The sequence below is a fragment of the Anticarsia gemmatalis genome, chromosome 26 (assembly GCF_050436995.1).
Source record: "Anticarsia gemmatalis isolate Benzon Research Colony breed Stoneville strain chromosome 26, ilAntGemm2 primary, whole genome shotgun sequence".
Taxonomy (NCBI): Eukaryota; Metazoa; Arthropoda; class Insecta; order Lepidoptera; family Erebidae; genus Anticarsia; species Anticarsia gemmatalis.
Window position 1 is genome coordinate 2,371,812 of NC_134770.1, and position 15,793 is coordinate 2,387,604.

General features: G+C 34.3%; 1 protein-coding gene across 1 annotated transcript in view; it reads right to left on the reverse strand.

Moving 5' to 3' along the window:
* Window positions 1-12,272, reverse strand: part of LOC142984299 (uncharacterized) — a 131,681-nt gene extending 119,409 nt beyond the window's left edge. The window contains exon 1 of the mRNA XM_076131793.1: window positions 11,962-12,272. The gene's annotated coding sequence lies outside the window, so the exon portion shown is untranslated. The remainder of the gene's footprint in view (window positions 1-11,961) is intronic.
* Between the last annotated feature and the right edge of the window lie 3,521 nt (window positions 12,273-15,793).

A 15,793-nucleotide genomic window follows, 5' to 3' on the forward strand; every position in this document is an offset into this window, starting at 1 on the left:
CTGCAAAAAGAATTTTAGTGCTATTTCAAGTTTAAAATTTTCTCAAATTTCAGTCGCTAGTTATTGAAAATTTTTCAGAGTTACAAATAACGACTAGGGTTAGTAACACAACCTGATTGTATTAAAAAAATACCTCTTGCTACTTTATTGTTTTACTAAATGTGGTATATACCTATATATTTATAAAAAAAAATTTTTACTCATCTACCAATCACTGAAGAAAAAATGGCAGAAAAAACCATTAACTAATTCAAAACTTTTAAGCAATGAAGATATCTAATACATTGCATTTGGCAGACGTTGGCATCCATTAGAGTTAAACATTTCAAACGAAAAGATACACAATACGTTCACCATTGAAAACAGTTCGGCGAAGTAATAAGAAATGTTTGTTTGAAAATACTTCTGTCTAGTCAGTAGTTGCAGACATTGAATTTACAATTAGCTGAACCGCGCGGTTTCGCTTGCACGCTGTCTATCATTCCCTATTTCAGCCTTACAATAGTAGATTTTGGCTTTAAGAGGGATCTTTTTAATACGGGGTATAAAATAGATTCCTTTTAAAATATCACCATGCAAAATTTCCTGATAATTAGTGTTAGGTGTGTAATGTAATTCAGAAATTTTCATGCAACGAACAAATTGAAAAGTTCAGTCGCAAGATATATCTGCGACAGTAGCTCGTAGTATCGAGAAATTTGCTATGAAAATCTGATCAGCGCCGCTATTGGGCGTCGTAGGAACTATTTTGGCAGTACATTTTAAATGTCAAACTTTCGATACTTGATAGAATATACAGAATAAAACTATTTGCATACCATTTATTCATGGACATCAAACACACTACTAAGACTATTAAGTGTCGATCTAATTTATAAAATCCATTATACACTCGTCTGATACATAGCTACATTAATGTATTAAGAAGCCATGTGGTAGCCTAGAAATAGTTTAGGTCATGAGAGTGCCGCTAAATTGAATAATTGTCATTGACCTAAGAACTATAGCAATAGAAGCAAGGTCATGGACCATTTAGAAGCTATAGTTTTGCTAAATAAAAGAATAGAAGGAGTTGTAAATCATTATCAATGCGGGTACTCATAAATTTTAGTTAACAATAGTTTTAAGTGTTTCTGAAACAATGGTTATGACTAATGAGGGTTAACTTTCAGTGTTTTGAGCACGTTCTTTGAAATACCTACTGTCAGTCGAGATAAAGTGAAAAGGATTAACCCCCGGTTTCTAAGTACGTTTAGCGGTAGTTTATCTATTCAATAGCGTTTCTTTTTGTATGAGTTATGACGCTATTGAATAGATAAACGACCGTTTAATGTACCTCAGAAACCGGAGGTAAGAAATGCGAATACGCTTGCAATCTTTGGAAAGGGGATTCAGGGAGAAAGAGGGAATTGGAGTCTAGTACTACATTCGTGTAAGTTGTGTAAGACTTTCACCAGCTCACCCAAACTAGCTTGAACCCGCGACTTTACCCGCTATTTTTCTAGCCTATGTAAAGCACATTGGCTAGAAAAATAAACGGTGAAGAATCCAGGATATGATTTATTTCCAGCCTAGGTATACCACGCGACTATCATTTGGAAACCTAAGGAATCATACTAGGAAGTAAGAACTATTTTCCTATACCCCACAGACCAAGTGGAAAGTGTTTAATCAACACCTTAATTATAATTTCAGCGCAAACAAAACAAATATCAAAAGTAACTTTCTCAAGAGTCAAAGTAAATCACTTTAAGTTTGAGTTTCACAACGAAACAATACACTAGAATTTAGAGCACCCGTTTTTTAAACAAAGACAGCAGAACCGGATATTGTACGTTTTTTTAGAGTTCCGTAACAAAAAAATGGCTGTAAAAAGTTTTAAGGACGCTACGATACTACCGTTGCGTTAAGTGGCGGCTATGTTGACACGTTATAAATGTTTTTATGTTATCTAAAAATAGTATTGGTAGTTTTAAATTAATGTGTAGTAACTTCTTTAGACAGTCTAGAAGGAGAAGAGAAGATTATCCAGAAGAATTTCTGCAATAAGAGTGCTATAAGATCATCAAGCCAACCTTATGCGAGTGATCGTGAGCGAGATATGCAAATTATTACTGAGTTTGGTACTTCATTTTAAGTCCTAGATGAGATACCTGCTTGTCCTAGATGAGGCGAATGCTTTTCCACTTTGCTATCAATGCTTTTTCTTTACTCAACAAAATAAACCCATTAATGTCTTACTGCTGACCAAGGATCTCCTCCCGTAACGAGGGAGGGGTGGTTTGGGGACTTTCCTTCACCGTTGGAACAAGTGATAATTATAACTTAGAAAAGTTATTGTTATTGGTGTGTTGCCTCGGGTTCGAACCTGCAACCACTTGCGTGGAAGATACCAACTTATACCACTCGACTATCGCGGCTCAATAGCATGTTTAAAATACCGAACCCTCTCTCCGCAAGTCCAACTAACACTTAACTAGTGTTATTTTATTCACGCTTATATTAACTTTTAGGTAATCAGATATTTAAATAGGTATTGTGATTAATACCTAAGTAGATTGGCTGCAGTGGAGCGAGAATACTTTCGCTTGGGTCTAATTAAATGGAGGTGCCAATAAGATGGCTGTTGGTTTATTTAATGTGTTATCCATACTAATATTATAAATGCGAAAGTAACTCTGTCTGTCTGTCTGTCTGTCTGTCTGTCTGCTACTCAATCACGCCTAAACTACTGAACCAATTTGCATGAAATTTGGTATGGAGATATTTTGATACCCGAGAAAGGACATAGGCTACTTTTTACCCCGGGAAAATGACGCATTTTCCGGGAAAATTCAGGTGGCGAACGAAGACGCGAATAATCAATATAATAATGACATTAAATTAACAAAATTCCGTTGTCATGGCAACTGTTTTAATGGTGGATATGCCTTAGCGCGACTTCGTTATATTAAGAGATATAAATAATTTTAAGAATATTTTTCGTGAAAAAAAAAGAATATTTTGTATCATCACGCTACGACCAATAGGAGCAGAGTAACAGTAAAAAAGTGTTACAAAAACGTGGAAAATTCTGACCCATTCTCTCTTATCTGACGCAAGCGAAGTTGCGCGGGTCAGCTAGTAATATAATAATTATAATATTTGTATTGATTAAAACTTGATTTAAAGCTTCCAAGCGTGAAATATCCTATCCTTCCTATTAGATGGATGTATGTTTCTTACTATTTCACGAAATACTATTGAATTAAATTAAATTTGGTAAATAAGTAGATAGTTTATAATCCGTTTTAACACATGGGATACATTTTATCCGGGAAATGTTTTCATGCGGACGAAGTCTCGGGCTGATGTCGGTACGTAATACTTACTTTAAAGACAAAAATGCAAAAGTTAAACTTACATTGAAACAAATACAACCACTCTATCGGATTAATCGGCAAATATTTGCTTGAGAAATTGTGGAAATCGAACTCACACCACATTTAGCGCAGCGCAGAAGACTATTCAACCATTGAGACATACAGTTCATCTTCTCAAATTTCGGGTTTAAAACGCCATAAATCAATGGTATCCGATTCCTTCCTCGTTCTCCTATCTAGATCACTTCCAGGTCGTTAACCTTTTATTACCATAACCTGATAACATATAAACATACACGCAACATGACATAACGGTTGTAATTCTGGACTCTTTTATCCGGGTTATCGGATTTCGCTGAACTCGGCCCGATGAGAACGATAAATTCGGGTTTTTCGCGTCATTATTATTGGAACGTTGAACTAATTAAAATAAACTTGTGATACATAACATATTGATTAAACAGTACGTAATGTTGTTTAAGAAGTTTACTATTTCTTTCATTGGCCTGTATTCATCTATTTCAGATGATTAAGGTGTACTACTAATCTAGCATATATTCTACGTTCACTCTTAATAAAGTAAAAAAAATCTTTAGAGGAATTGAAAGGAATTATTTGTAGTTGAAGCCTTTGTAACAAAAAATATGCTCCCTAACTAATTAACTAAAGAGATTGGCTTAACGTGGGTGTGTTAGGAAACTGCAACTCAGTAAAAATGTGGTAAACATCCCTATATTATATCAGTATCGATTAAAAAGAGTGGCCAGGAGTTTCTTGCCAGCTCTTCTCATTGGCCCTACCTTCCGAACTGGCAGTAAATTCACTCTCTGTATCATTGGCTATCATAAGTGTCGGCATTTGATCTAAATGAATAAATGATTTATCACGAAAGCCAGCTTATCACGAAAGATGCCTTGGGTGTCTACACTTATTAATAAATAGTAACTAAAGACTAGAAAAAAAAACATTTCGTAAAATATCTTCGAAAGTAAAAACCTCCAAGAACAGCAAGCCTCCGTAACAAATCAGTTAAAACGCGTATTGTCTTGTAAAACTTTAACTAATGAATACAATTAACATAAACGTATAGTCGCCACGCAGTTTTCTATTTACCAAGCGGTCTATGAACCTGGGACAATGTTGGCATCTGTTACAAACGAATTGAAATTCTACACACGACGGGAGAAAATGTATTAGCAGTGTTGTATTGACAAGCTGTTGGAAATTACTTATTTAATAGTTAGATGGTGTTTTCTGTAGGATTTTCTTTGATACGACGTTTTGTTTTCCCGATGAGTTTAATAGCTTCATGGCTTAATTAAAGCTGGCAATGTATAGGTTATAATAAAAGTTAGGTAAGGCGTGAATTTGGTTCCACAACTTGGTAAGTATTGTTTAGTTTGTCGAGCAGAAATTACTAGCAATTTTTCTCATGCGTTTGCTATAACTGTATCTGTTGGATTGGTTATCCGACACTTATCTAGAAGTCACTAAAAGGCCCCAATTTTATTTTTATAAAACAAGTGGCAATATGCTGAACATCATTATTTGTCTTTGATTTGCGCATGTCGCAAGGAAGAGTGTCTGGACAACCCCAGACGACGTTGAAATAACTAAACCAGTACATAACTCTGGAATATACGATAAGCTAGTTGCCAATATTAGTGGAAAAAGGTTACAACAGCCACGATGAGCCCCACCAAACACGAATATGACAGCGAAATTCGGCAAAAAAAAACCACCAGTATTAAAAAGAGCTGTAATATACAAAATAAATAAAACAACGCATTTCAATCCATCATTACATCAATATATAATGCCCCTGATCTTCTCCAGTAATCACTACTGGCCATTTTAAAACTTTCTAACGCCTATTAGCTACTTTACAATTGATTTTGAGTCTTAAAACTATGGAGGTAGAGGTGGTTGTCGATTGTATTGAGTGCAGGGCCTCCAGTTATCTGCGTGGAGGCAATTATGTGATGACATCACCAAATGTCTAGACAATACGGTTCGCAAGTTTATATGTTGATGTGTTTTTTGAAACATGGCTATAACCAGCTTCAACACACAACAATCTACTAATGCAGAGACCTATATTCTGTCTGCGAAAAGACTTTAGTCCATCTTTCCCCTATAAATATATAAATAAAGCTATTCACCCTCACTGACAAGTTAACTTTTTTTATAACCATCACGAACTTTTACCTTCCTTACAGTATTTAACTCCAACTGTCTAAAAACCAGGTGAAAAAATAACGTACTTTTAGTACTTTGCTATATTGTAACACGTCCTTCTTTGATTCTGTCACTTTGATATTTTTTCTGATTATCAAATCATCCATAATCATTCCAATGATTACATGTATTACAAAATTATACTTTAATTTACCTTTAAGTGAAAAAGCAGCTGGTTTTAAGGTCATCAGTAACTTAAGGATAACTGACAGTGATTTTGAAATTTTACCGTGTAGAGCAAGCCCATTTGGGACAAGCAAATATGGTCAAAACATTTATGGTTAACGGAGAACAATCTGTGACCAAAATTTTCTTATCATGAATATGATATTTATGCCTAGTGACTTAGTTTCTTTGTTCTAAAAGACGAAATTTAGTTTAAATACCCATAGTACCCAAGAAAGGTAGTTATTCAATCCTTGAGATGTTTTGATTGCAATATGACAATTGTTACGGCCTTGGTTTATGACACTTTTTTGAAAGGCCGTTGTTAATAAAATCCTTCGTGCGCCAGATGTTAAGTTGTGAAGATGACAGAAGTGTATGATATGCTACCATTACGCAAACTCATACGCGATTTGCTTGCAATACAAATTTTAAGAGTGCGTGTAGCAGCCGCGTACGCATTCACTATTTAACAAAGTTTAATATAATATCTGGCCTTTTTAACTCAATTACATACACAATATCACGCCTGTTATACCCAAAACTGTAGGCAGATGTATGAAACATAACCACGTTTCCACATTAACTACATATGTTAGTCCCGTGTAATAGAGGGCGAGCCTATTGTTATTCACCGGGCACGTTAACAAACTCTGGGCTACTATTGAGATATTTGATTGATTCCTAAACCCGATTTCGAAGCTGAAACCTCGTGATCAGCAGCCAGTTATTCTACGGGCTGCGCCACGGAGGCAGTCTCTTAGATCAAATGATAAATACGAACCTTTTTCACTTGTATTTTTTAAACAGCCCTCATAAATTACACACGAAACGGAAGAGCGTTTACAAAGCAAGTTATAATTCAGTCATGTAACGCTACAATTTGTTCAGATATTAGTTTACAAAGTACGTTACGTGACCGGTTCATTTTAAATGCTAATCAGTATAAAAACTGTATTAGCTGAATACATTATCGCGTAAATATATGTTTCTTATTGTTTTTCAGTAGATACTTACTACACCTACTTATTTTGTTGGAACTCGGAAATATGAGTCGGTTAATTTCTAGATTTAAAGTGTGTAAAGTCAACAAACTAGTCAACAATAAGTAATTTTACGTCTAGAAAAGCATTGAAATTCATAGCAATGGGAGAGAGAGTGGGAATAATAAATATTGTTTTCTACAGTTACTGAAAATTAAGGGAATTCATTAACTGGTTTTAATTTCTTCTGCTGGACACTGAACATCACCTGGTAATCTTTTTTTTTATGTCGGTTTATGCATATTATGTAGGTACCTTGTGCATATGCTGATCAGTTTTTCATACCAAATGTTTCGACAGCTATTCGTTTGTCGGTAAGAAACCGTCTTCCAAAGCTTTAATAATAACGGTTAAAAAACTGCATTTAGAAGACAAAGGAGAATGGGAAAAATAGTATGGAGCCTGGGCGATCCGCGGCCAAACTTGATTTTTTGTTTTTTTAATGTAGTTTAGTCCTATAATTACCGTGTAGAAGTTTTATTGCCGCGACGCACTTATATGACGAACAAAATACATTTTTGTTTTTGAGCACTTTTAATAGTATAAAAACATATTTTTGGCTTATATTCGGAGATTAAATAAAAAGTACTATTTATATTATTGCATACAAATGTAGACATTATTAATATTCGAACAATCATAACATGTAAATATATAAATATCGTAACAAGTAAACATCTTGCTCTTCTATAATATATTCACTGAGACGACTTATCTGTCTTGAATACTCAGCTTAAAAACGAGGCGTTCATAGCCAGTTGCGCTCACTGGTCGGTAAACGATCTGTTGGTTAAGCAACCGTTGGCGCGGTCATTCTATAGATGGGTGACCGCATTGTGGTATTTGAACTGAGCTTCTCCGTGCTTCCGAGGGCACGTAAAAAGTCGGTCCCGGTTGTTGTCAACTAAGATAACATTCGGGCGGCTTGAATAACTTTGAAACTGGGTGAACCATATGATAGATAGATACGAGTTACGATTATTGTTCATTCTGATGGCATTGCAATCGTTATAAGAAGATGTAACGTTATTACACAACATTAAATGCATTACAGACACGAAATAATTGTATTTGTTCTATGAAATTCCATTATATTTACATGTCAATATATTGTTTCCTGAAAGGATTGCAGCGAAACGTTCTTAGTAAAAGTTGTTCCTAGTTATCATTACTTTAATTTGACACTACTTTCATTAATGGCCGCCGACCGCCCAGGAGTGCCCATTCTCCTTTGATCGAAAATTATACACGAACCAACATAAACTGCTAAGTATTGCGACATCTCTCAAGTTTCCTATTACATTATTTCCTAGTCCGTTTCGTGGTTATAATTAACTGTATTGGGTACAGCATCCTGCATCCCGACACAGTTTCACACGTGTCGGACAGATCAGTCTGTTTTCATTTCTGTTTCTTAGATTATGTGGAATAGAAGTTTATATCGCCTTTGGGACTTATAAAACTGGTAAAAGTATTTTGGTTGGATTCTTATGGGAGTGTTAGGTTAAAACGGCGAATTCCCCTTCTAGGGGGCTATCACGTATCTCAGTTGAAAGTGACCAATTGAAAGCCACTATGCTGTCCATTGTTTTCTTCCTTAGATGATAGTGAATAATACGTTACGTCAAAGCAGCAATGTACTGAATAGTGACCATAGATTTGACGTATACTAGCTGTCAACTGAGATACGTGATAAGCCTGCAGGATTATTCTATTTAAAAAATGCAATATGTGGTTGATATTTTTCTTCGCTCCTGCCGTACTCCAATCACACCCATCTTCGTTTTCTATTAAATTCGACTTTAAGATCGCATCAAAGGTCTTCATTATGTGGTAGTCTTCAGTAAGTTAACAAACATAACGCTAAACGTCGCCTGAGCCAGTAATTTGTATGTAAAATACTCTATACATAAGGTTAGCGATATAATTATAATATTATGCTAAGCAATATAATGTGTAGTTTATATTCATTTATGTAGACAAGTGCGTAATAAGTCGGGACGAGAATTTCTTGTTACTGTCGTAACTTTCTGAGTTAATTCTCATTAATTCTGGATATTTTTAGCAGTGGCCTCTCATGGGGGAAGATTTGAGTTCTAAGGTACGTTTCACTTTTTTGGATACTGAATATTGTATGGTAAATATTCCCTCATTTGGGAAGAGACTCTTGATCGCCAGGTCACGGGTTAAAAAAAACACTTTACAGTGATAAGAAAAAAACGAGGAATCTGTTTATTATATCTTTAAAAGTTCTCGAAACAGTTTTAAAACTTCTAACTTCTGCTGTCAAATCAGCTACTTTTCTGGAAGTAAATCTAATAAGAATTGCACACAGACCTATAATTTTATTCTTACTAGATAACTTCTATGCAACTCTATGAACTCTCCTAAAGACATAGCGTTCAGTAACTGAAAAATTATGGTTCGCAAAGATGTCCCCACTGTCGATATGCGGTTAAGGTGGCCAGTTTCCTTGGAACCAGCCATCTATGCAATATTTTGCTTATAGTGTTCAAGTACACAAAACTAAATTACACTATTCTTTCACTCTCATAATATAACCAAGCGGAATGGATAGATTCTCAATAGAAATTTTTCACAAACAACTTTTTGGCTAGACCCAGAATTCGAACCCGAGACTTCTACCGCCGGTACACGAAGTCGTATACACTACCAACCGCGCCACATAATAATATGCCAATCACTAAAATAACAATCCATCTACAATTTGGCCTAACATTTCCCATGTAAGTAAACGAATGAAAGTAAAATGTAGCCGTGTGAGGAAGCAGCCATTAGCAACGGTAATCACCGTCACGATACTAGGAAATTGTATGCGTTCGTGTTTTAATTGTGCACTGATAAGGGATAAGCACACGCGATGTTTACCTTCTTGGTAGGTAGAATGGGGGGTTGTTTGTTGTTTGTCGCTTGGTTAGTGGTCAACCTAGTGTCAAAGTTGTTCAAGCCGCCCGAGAGGCCTTTGACGTGGCCTAACGACTCTTATCTTAGTAGACAACAACCGGGACCGACATTTAACGTGCCCTCCGAAGCACGGAGACGCCCAGTTCAAATACTACTAAGTGGTCACCCATCTGTGGAATGACTGCGCCAGAGTTTGCTTATTAGCCCACTTTTACCCACTGATGAAGATACGTAATTTGGTACAGTCTTTTCATGATATCCCAGTCTCTATTGCAGGATCTTTAAAATGAATTTAAGTCACTTTATAAATGTTTTGTTGATGAAATGGCTGACAATATTGATTTTTCTTACTATTTAGTAGGGTGCTAGATTATTCCCTGGTGACCAGAGATAACCCCATACGCGGGGTTATCCCTGCTTCATTTATTTCTACTCAAAATCTCATTTGGCACTATTAACATTAGTTTTTTTTGCAAAGTACAAAATATAAGATACAATACATATATATAATCACACCTTTTTATCATTGGGGTAAGCAGAGACCGAAGAACATCACTTGGAACAATAATTTTATAAGGCACAAGCAAAAATCTCATTTAAAATTACTTACATTGGTAGGTCGATAAGGTATGCAGTTTATAGCATAATGAAACCACACTCGAGCATACTAATGACATATATTTAATGTAATAGATGCATGTATTAGAAAACAGCATTTACTTAGAAAGCGTTCTGCTCATGCCCTTAGGATGCAGCCTGATATATCATCATTATGAGAACTCAGCTGATGGAGTTTGAATTAATAGTATATTGTCAAGAAAAGCTTGGAGAAAATGCTTATAGAACAGTAATAGTACTAATAGTTTTTGAATATAGGGTAGCGAGTTTGATTCCAACACATTTTACTACTGAACATTTTGAAAGTAAAATAAATGAATGACACCCACTTGTGACATTCTAGATATGAAACGTAAATAAAATATTCTTATGCTTTTGCCCAAAATCCTTATAAGTAGTTATGTCTATGATAATTTAAACGTTATAAACATAACTGAATGAATTATAAATTGATTTAAACAGTATATAAAATTGACGTATTAGGAATGATAAAGTACGGGATATAATCTTACACCCACTACATTACATCTTATATGGAAAGTTAAGCAACAATAAGTATTTAAAATGTAATCAGTCATGCTATAAATTTACGCAGATAGATAATATAATTTCACAATTGTAATTTACAGATCATATGGGTGATGTCTTGCAATAAAAACAGAATTTAGTATTATTTTATTTACCGAAACAACCATAAATTAACACTTTCGCTGCCAGCAAACCTTAGTGGGTTTTCTGAACCCAATCAATGAGTTGCTGGCAACCAATGTATTAAAGTATGACTTAAGTATTAATTCTCAAGTACGATATTAATGTCACAGGTATTACGAAGAGCATTAAATGCAAGTAAACTCGGACTATAAAATAGGATTAATAGATTATAGTGTGGGACATAATCGTACACCCACTACACTACACACTAATACGCACTAATAAGGAAAGTTGAGTAACACCTAGGTACGTATTTGAATTGCATTCATTCAATAAATTATAATTTTTGTACAGTAGATCAAGGATAACTTGATTTATTTGTTTTGAAGTGTAACTGACGTCCATGCTTCTGGGTTGTCTGCTAATAGTATGAAAGCAGTCTAAGAATGTCTTAGGTCTTAACTACTCCCTTATCTTATTTAGGAGTAGTTGATGACAATACAATTAATATTCAGAGATATTTTACTTGTTGTTAGAAAATCTAAGTTGGATTAACAATTAGGATATAGTTAAATTTGTAAAATGACTACAGTTTTAATACAAATTAACTTTGCACCCTATCCTAATTGTTAGGAACTGTGAATAGGAATATAGTTATCTCAAACCGCTTGTACTAAACATAAGTTAAGTTCGACAACATTTGAATCAAATCATTATTTCAATATTGTGAACATTCACGACAGAATTAAAAGGAGCTACTAAACATGTCCCGATTATTAAAGATCGTAATCACCATAACTGAAAAGTTAACTTTTATTATCTCGTATCGAGGTCAACCGCCGAGAAAAAATTGCAATGACAAACAAATAAGGCAAAAACAAGAACAACACAGATTTACATTTAAAATTTGCATTTTTTCACTGAATATCACAAATTTAACGAGAAAGAACACAACTAACCTCTGTTCCAACGACGAAACAACCAGGAAGTACCAATATAATGTTAAAATCACGATGAAAAATCACAAAAACAGACAACCAATAACTTCAAAATCACGGGGCCGATGACTACACAATTGCAAATATTTGCAATATTACTTATTGCATAAGATATCACAGGCACGCACAACACTCGAACGTTTATGTGTTAATTAATAAACTTATGTAAACAAAGGACGGCGGCGTTAAAAAAGTTTTTATAAGAAAATAAAACGTAAACAAAACAAACAAGCAAGACGCACCGATTAGTACCGAACTTCGAACTGATTGGAATGACGTGAGTCAACTGGGTTGCCATGTGCAACTTTTAATTTTACTCTATGACTCCTTGTATTTTCCCCGAAACGCGAAGTAAGTACTGAAAAACTCGGAGAAATAATAATTCATTTAATTATTAAAATATTTGAACACTTATAAGTAGTCTAAAATTACATTTTTAATCAATATTTTCTGTGGTAAAGTTTAAGTGTTATGTTTAATTGTTTGGAAGCTCTATTTATTTTGTTATTCAGTTCCTTTAAGTTTGGAGAATTGTTTTTTTTAACAATTAGTTTTCACTATTTCCAAATGTAACATTAAAAAAAATACACCAAGTCGTTTTGTACCAATAATATCACGTACTTAATTGTATTAAATCTTTATTGCAGTCGATAGAAAAAAAGTTACTTGCCTAAGTACTTAATTTAAAATAACTAGCATGATATTATATCTTCATTAGCCAACTAATTGTGCAAATAAATTCCAACCACTACTTAAGTATTCTAACATTCATAATTTTCCCTGTGCGTGGGATTTTTTCATAAAATGGTATTACTATAATGACAGTCAAGTTGGCCAACTGATAAAACGTAGTTGCTGCTGTAAAAAATACAAATAATGCTATTGGAACGTGTTCTATCAGCCTATTTTATAAAATTTAAATTAAATATTATATTTAAAATAGACCTTATAGTATAGTAGTCGTTTAAGCAATTATTTATCCTTTTAACCATGGCACTTTTATTAAACAAAGGTTCATTAGTTAGCATTATGGTAGTTATCGATTATTTTGGACAACGCGCTTAGTTGTCGCACGTTGCCAACCTTATCATATCGATCGATTCAATTCAAATTGTTTGCTTTTGGGTCCCATTTGCTGTTTAGATTATTTTGTTTAAATAAGAATAATAATTGATTTCAATACGTTACTGAAACCTGAATATTGACCTATACTTAATTAAAATTTGGTTACATTATTAGACTATTTTTGACATAAAAATACTTTGCCTGATTTGAAGAAGGCTGGAAGAACAATATAGGTAATAATAGGATTTACTTCTAAATTAGTCAGAAAATGTGTACCTGTCTACAACTTTACAATATTTTTTTTAAAGAGATTAAGTATTATCTTTCTTCGTACTGCAAAGTAATCGGGGTTTCTAAATGAACACAGGAATACTTATATAAATAAATACTTTTTTGAACACCTACCAGCTACATGCGTAGGCAAAAGATTTGGACAAATGACTCTCGAAGCATACCAGCCAGATTATATTTTAAGATATAAGGGTATTGGAGTTACCTACCTATATTTTACGGGCTAAAGTCTAACCCCCGGTTTCTGAGTACATTTAGCGGTAGTTTATCTACTCAATAGCGTTTTTTTATATGAGTTTAAACGCAATTGAATAGATAAACTACCGCTAAATGTACCTCACAAACCGGGGGTAAGTAATATAACATCGAACTAAGACCCGCGCGAACAAAGTCACCTACACAAATGCGAATGGGATAGCACAGCTAGTCATCTTATATACCCACTAATGAACAAGGGTCAGGTATTCCTGGACCTTCCGCTGTTGATCCAATCATTGACATCGTGAGTCATAATTATTTAAATTTCAATCGCCTGTTTGAAAGAGAACCCGATCGAGTCATACTTAATATTACTATTGCAAAAGTATGTTTGTCTGTCGCGACTAAATTGAGCTAGTACCGATTTTTATGAACTTAATTATGGATATACTTAGTTGAATGTTCATTGAGTTTATTGTAGGACATGTTTATTTATATAAATAGTGTAAAATACACTACTTTTTTAAAGACAGCTCCCGCACTTAAAATTGTTTATGTGTCGCGGAGATTTTTACAAACAAGGGACATAAAGTACAACCAGGCCCGAAACAATAATTTATGGATCGCACAAATAATTGTTCCGCGTGGGAATCGAGCCTACGACCTCCCGACGTAATGGTATCGGCGTGACGACTTAAACCACTGCGCCACGGGGAAAGTATAAAACATTGCTTGAATTTACGTCACCGAAACTGGAAGTTAGTTGGTCGAATCCTTATTAGGCAACGTTCAGACATGTTCCTTAAGCTTATTTCTTCTAATTGCAAATCCAGCCTGCAAGAAAAACCTGTGCTTGAAAGCTCTTTAAGACAGTTGAATTCTTTAAGGGATTAAAGTCCCCAACTCGCAATTTCCCAGCGAGGTAGACTCAAAGGTTTCCCATTCTGGAGATCTTTGTCCAGCAATGGATGAAGTATGTGTTTTCCTTAAGAAATTACCTCGTTAAACAGTGGATCCGCGCGGTTGAGCTAGTATCGACATAATATTATATGATAATCACGTTGAGTTGCGGTCACAGATATTTTTTAGGTTAGCTTTTAATGTCAAACTTTGCGATTGCATTTCCAAAAATATTGAGTGTGTTGTATGTGACATGTTTGTCAAATAATGAGTAATACCTATATACATATTTCGAAAACTACAAGGATCTTAGAAAACAATGATTCAGAACAATGGAAAACCATGTGTGCAAAAGATGACATGAAGATTATTTGATAAGATGGTTAAAGGTATTAAAATAGCTATTTTCGCAATTTTGTTTTTCTTTTTGTATATTTTCTATTATAAAGTTTATAGTCTAATAAGTAGATTTAAGTAGTGGCTCGCCGAATTACCAACACAAGGCAATCTTAACAAATTGTACCTACACTAAAAACTTCGTCGAGAATCACTCCATATCTCTCTTATTATTTTAATGTCATACCGAATAGACAATAGACAGACGTAGGCGTTGAGAAGACTTAATTATTATTTTATAATTTAATTAAAAGACAAACGAGTGCGATTTCCGAAATTCAAATTTTATTTGTCATTTTTTATTAACATTTTTTTGCGTATAGTTACCTACGCTAGAATTCATTCATTTATTTTAAACTTCATATACGAGTACATAGGTCTATAAAGGCGGAAATTTCAAATGGAAGCCAGTCCAATTGAAAAAACTCGATTGTTGCTTGATTCTCCATATAAGAAAGATAGTGCCTCATCACTGCAATAACTGGAAAAGCAACTAAATGTTCCTGTACCATTCATTCACGTGATAATTATCCTCCTTTCTACTTATTGATGGGTAAAGCCAGTGACTGTTCTATTAGGAAATTAGTTTTAATTGAACGAAATGAAACGCACTATTCTGAATTTCAGTTTGCCATCATTAATCATTCAGTTTTGTTCTGCTGAAATTCATGAATGCAATTTTAGGAAATGAGCTTAAGGAAAGAGTCTGAACGTTGAACGTTGCCTAATAAGGTTTCAACTTCAACTGACTAACTTCTAGTTTCGGTGACGTAAATTTAAGAAATGTGAACAACTCTTATTCAAGGAAGGTTAAATATATATCTGTTATTTCAAAAAACTATCAGTAAGTAAATTCGTGAAGAAATATTGGCTGTCATTATTAAGGGAACCTGTTGTACCTAGGCCGGTTTTTTAGAAATATATTTTTTATTGTGATTTGACG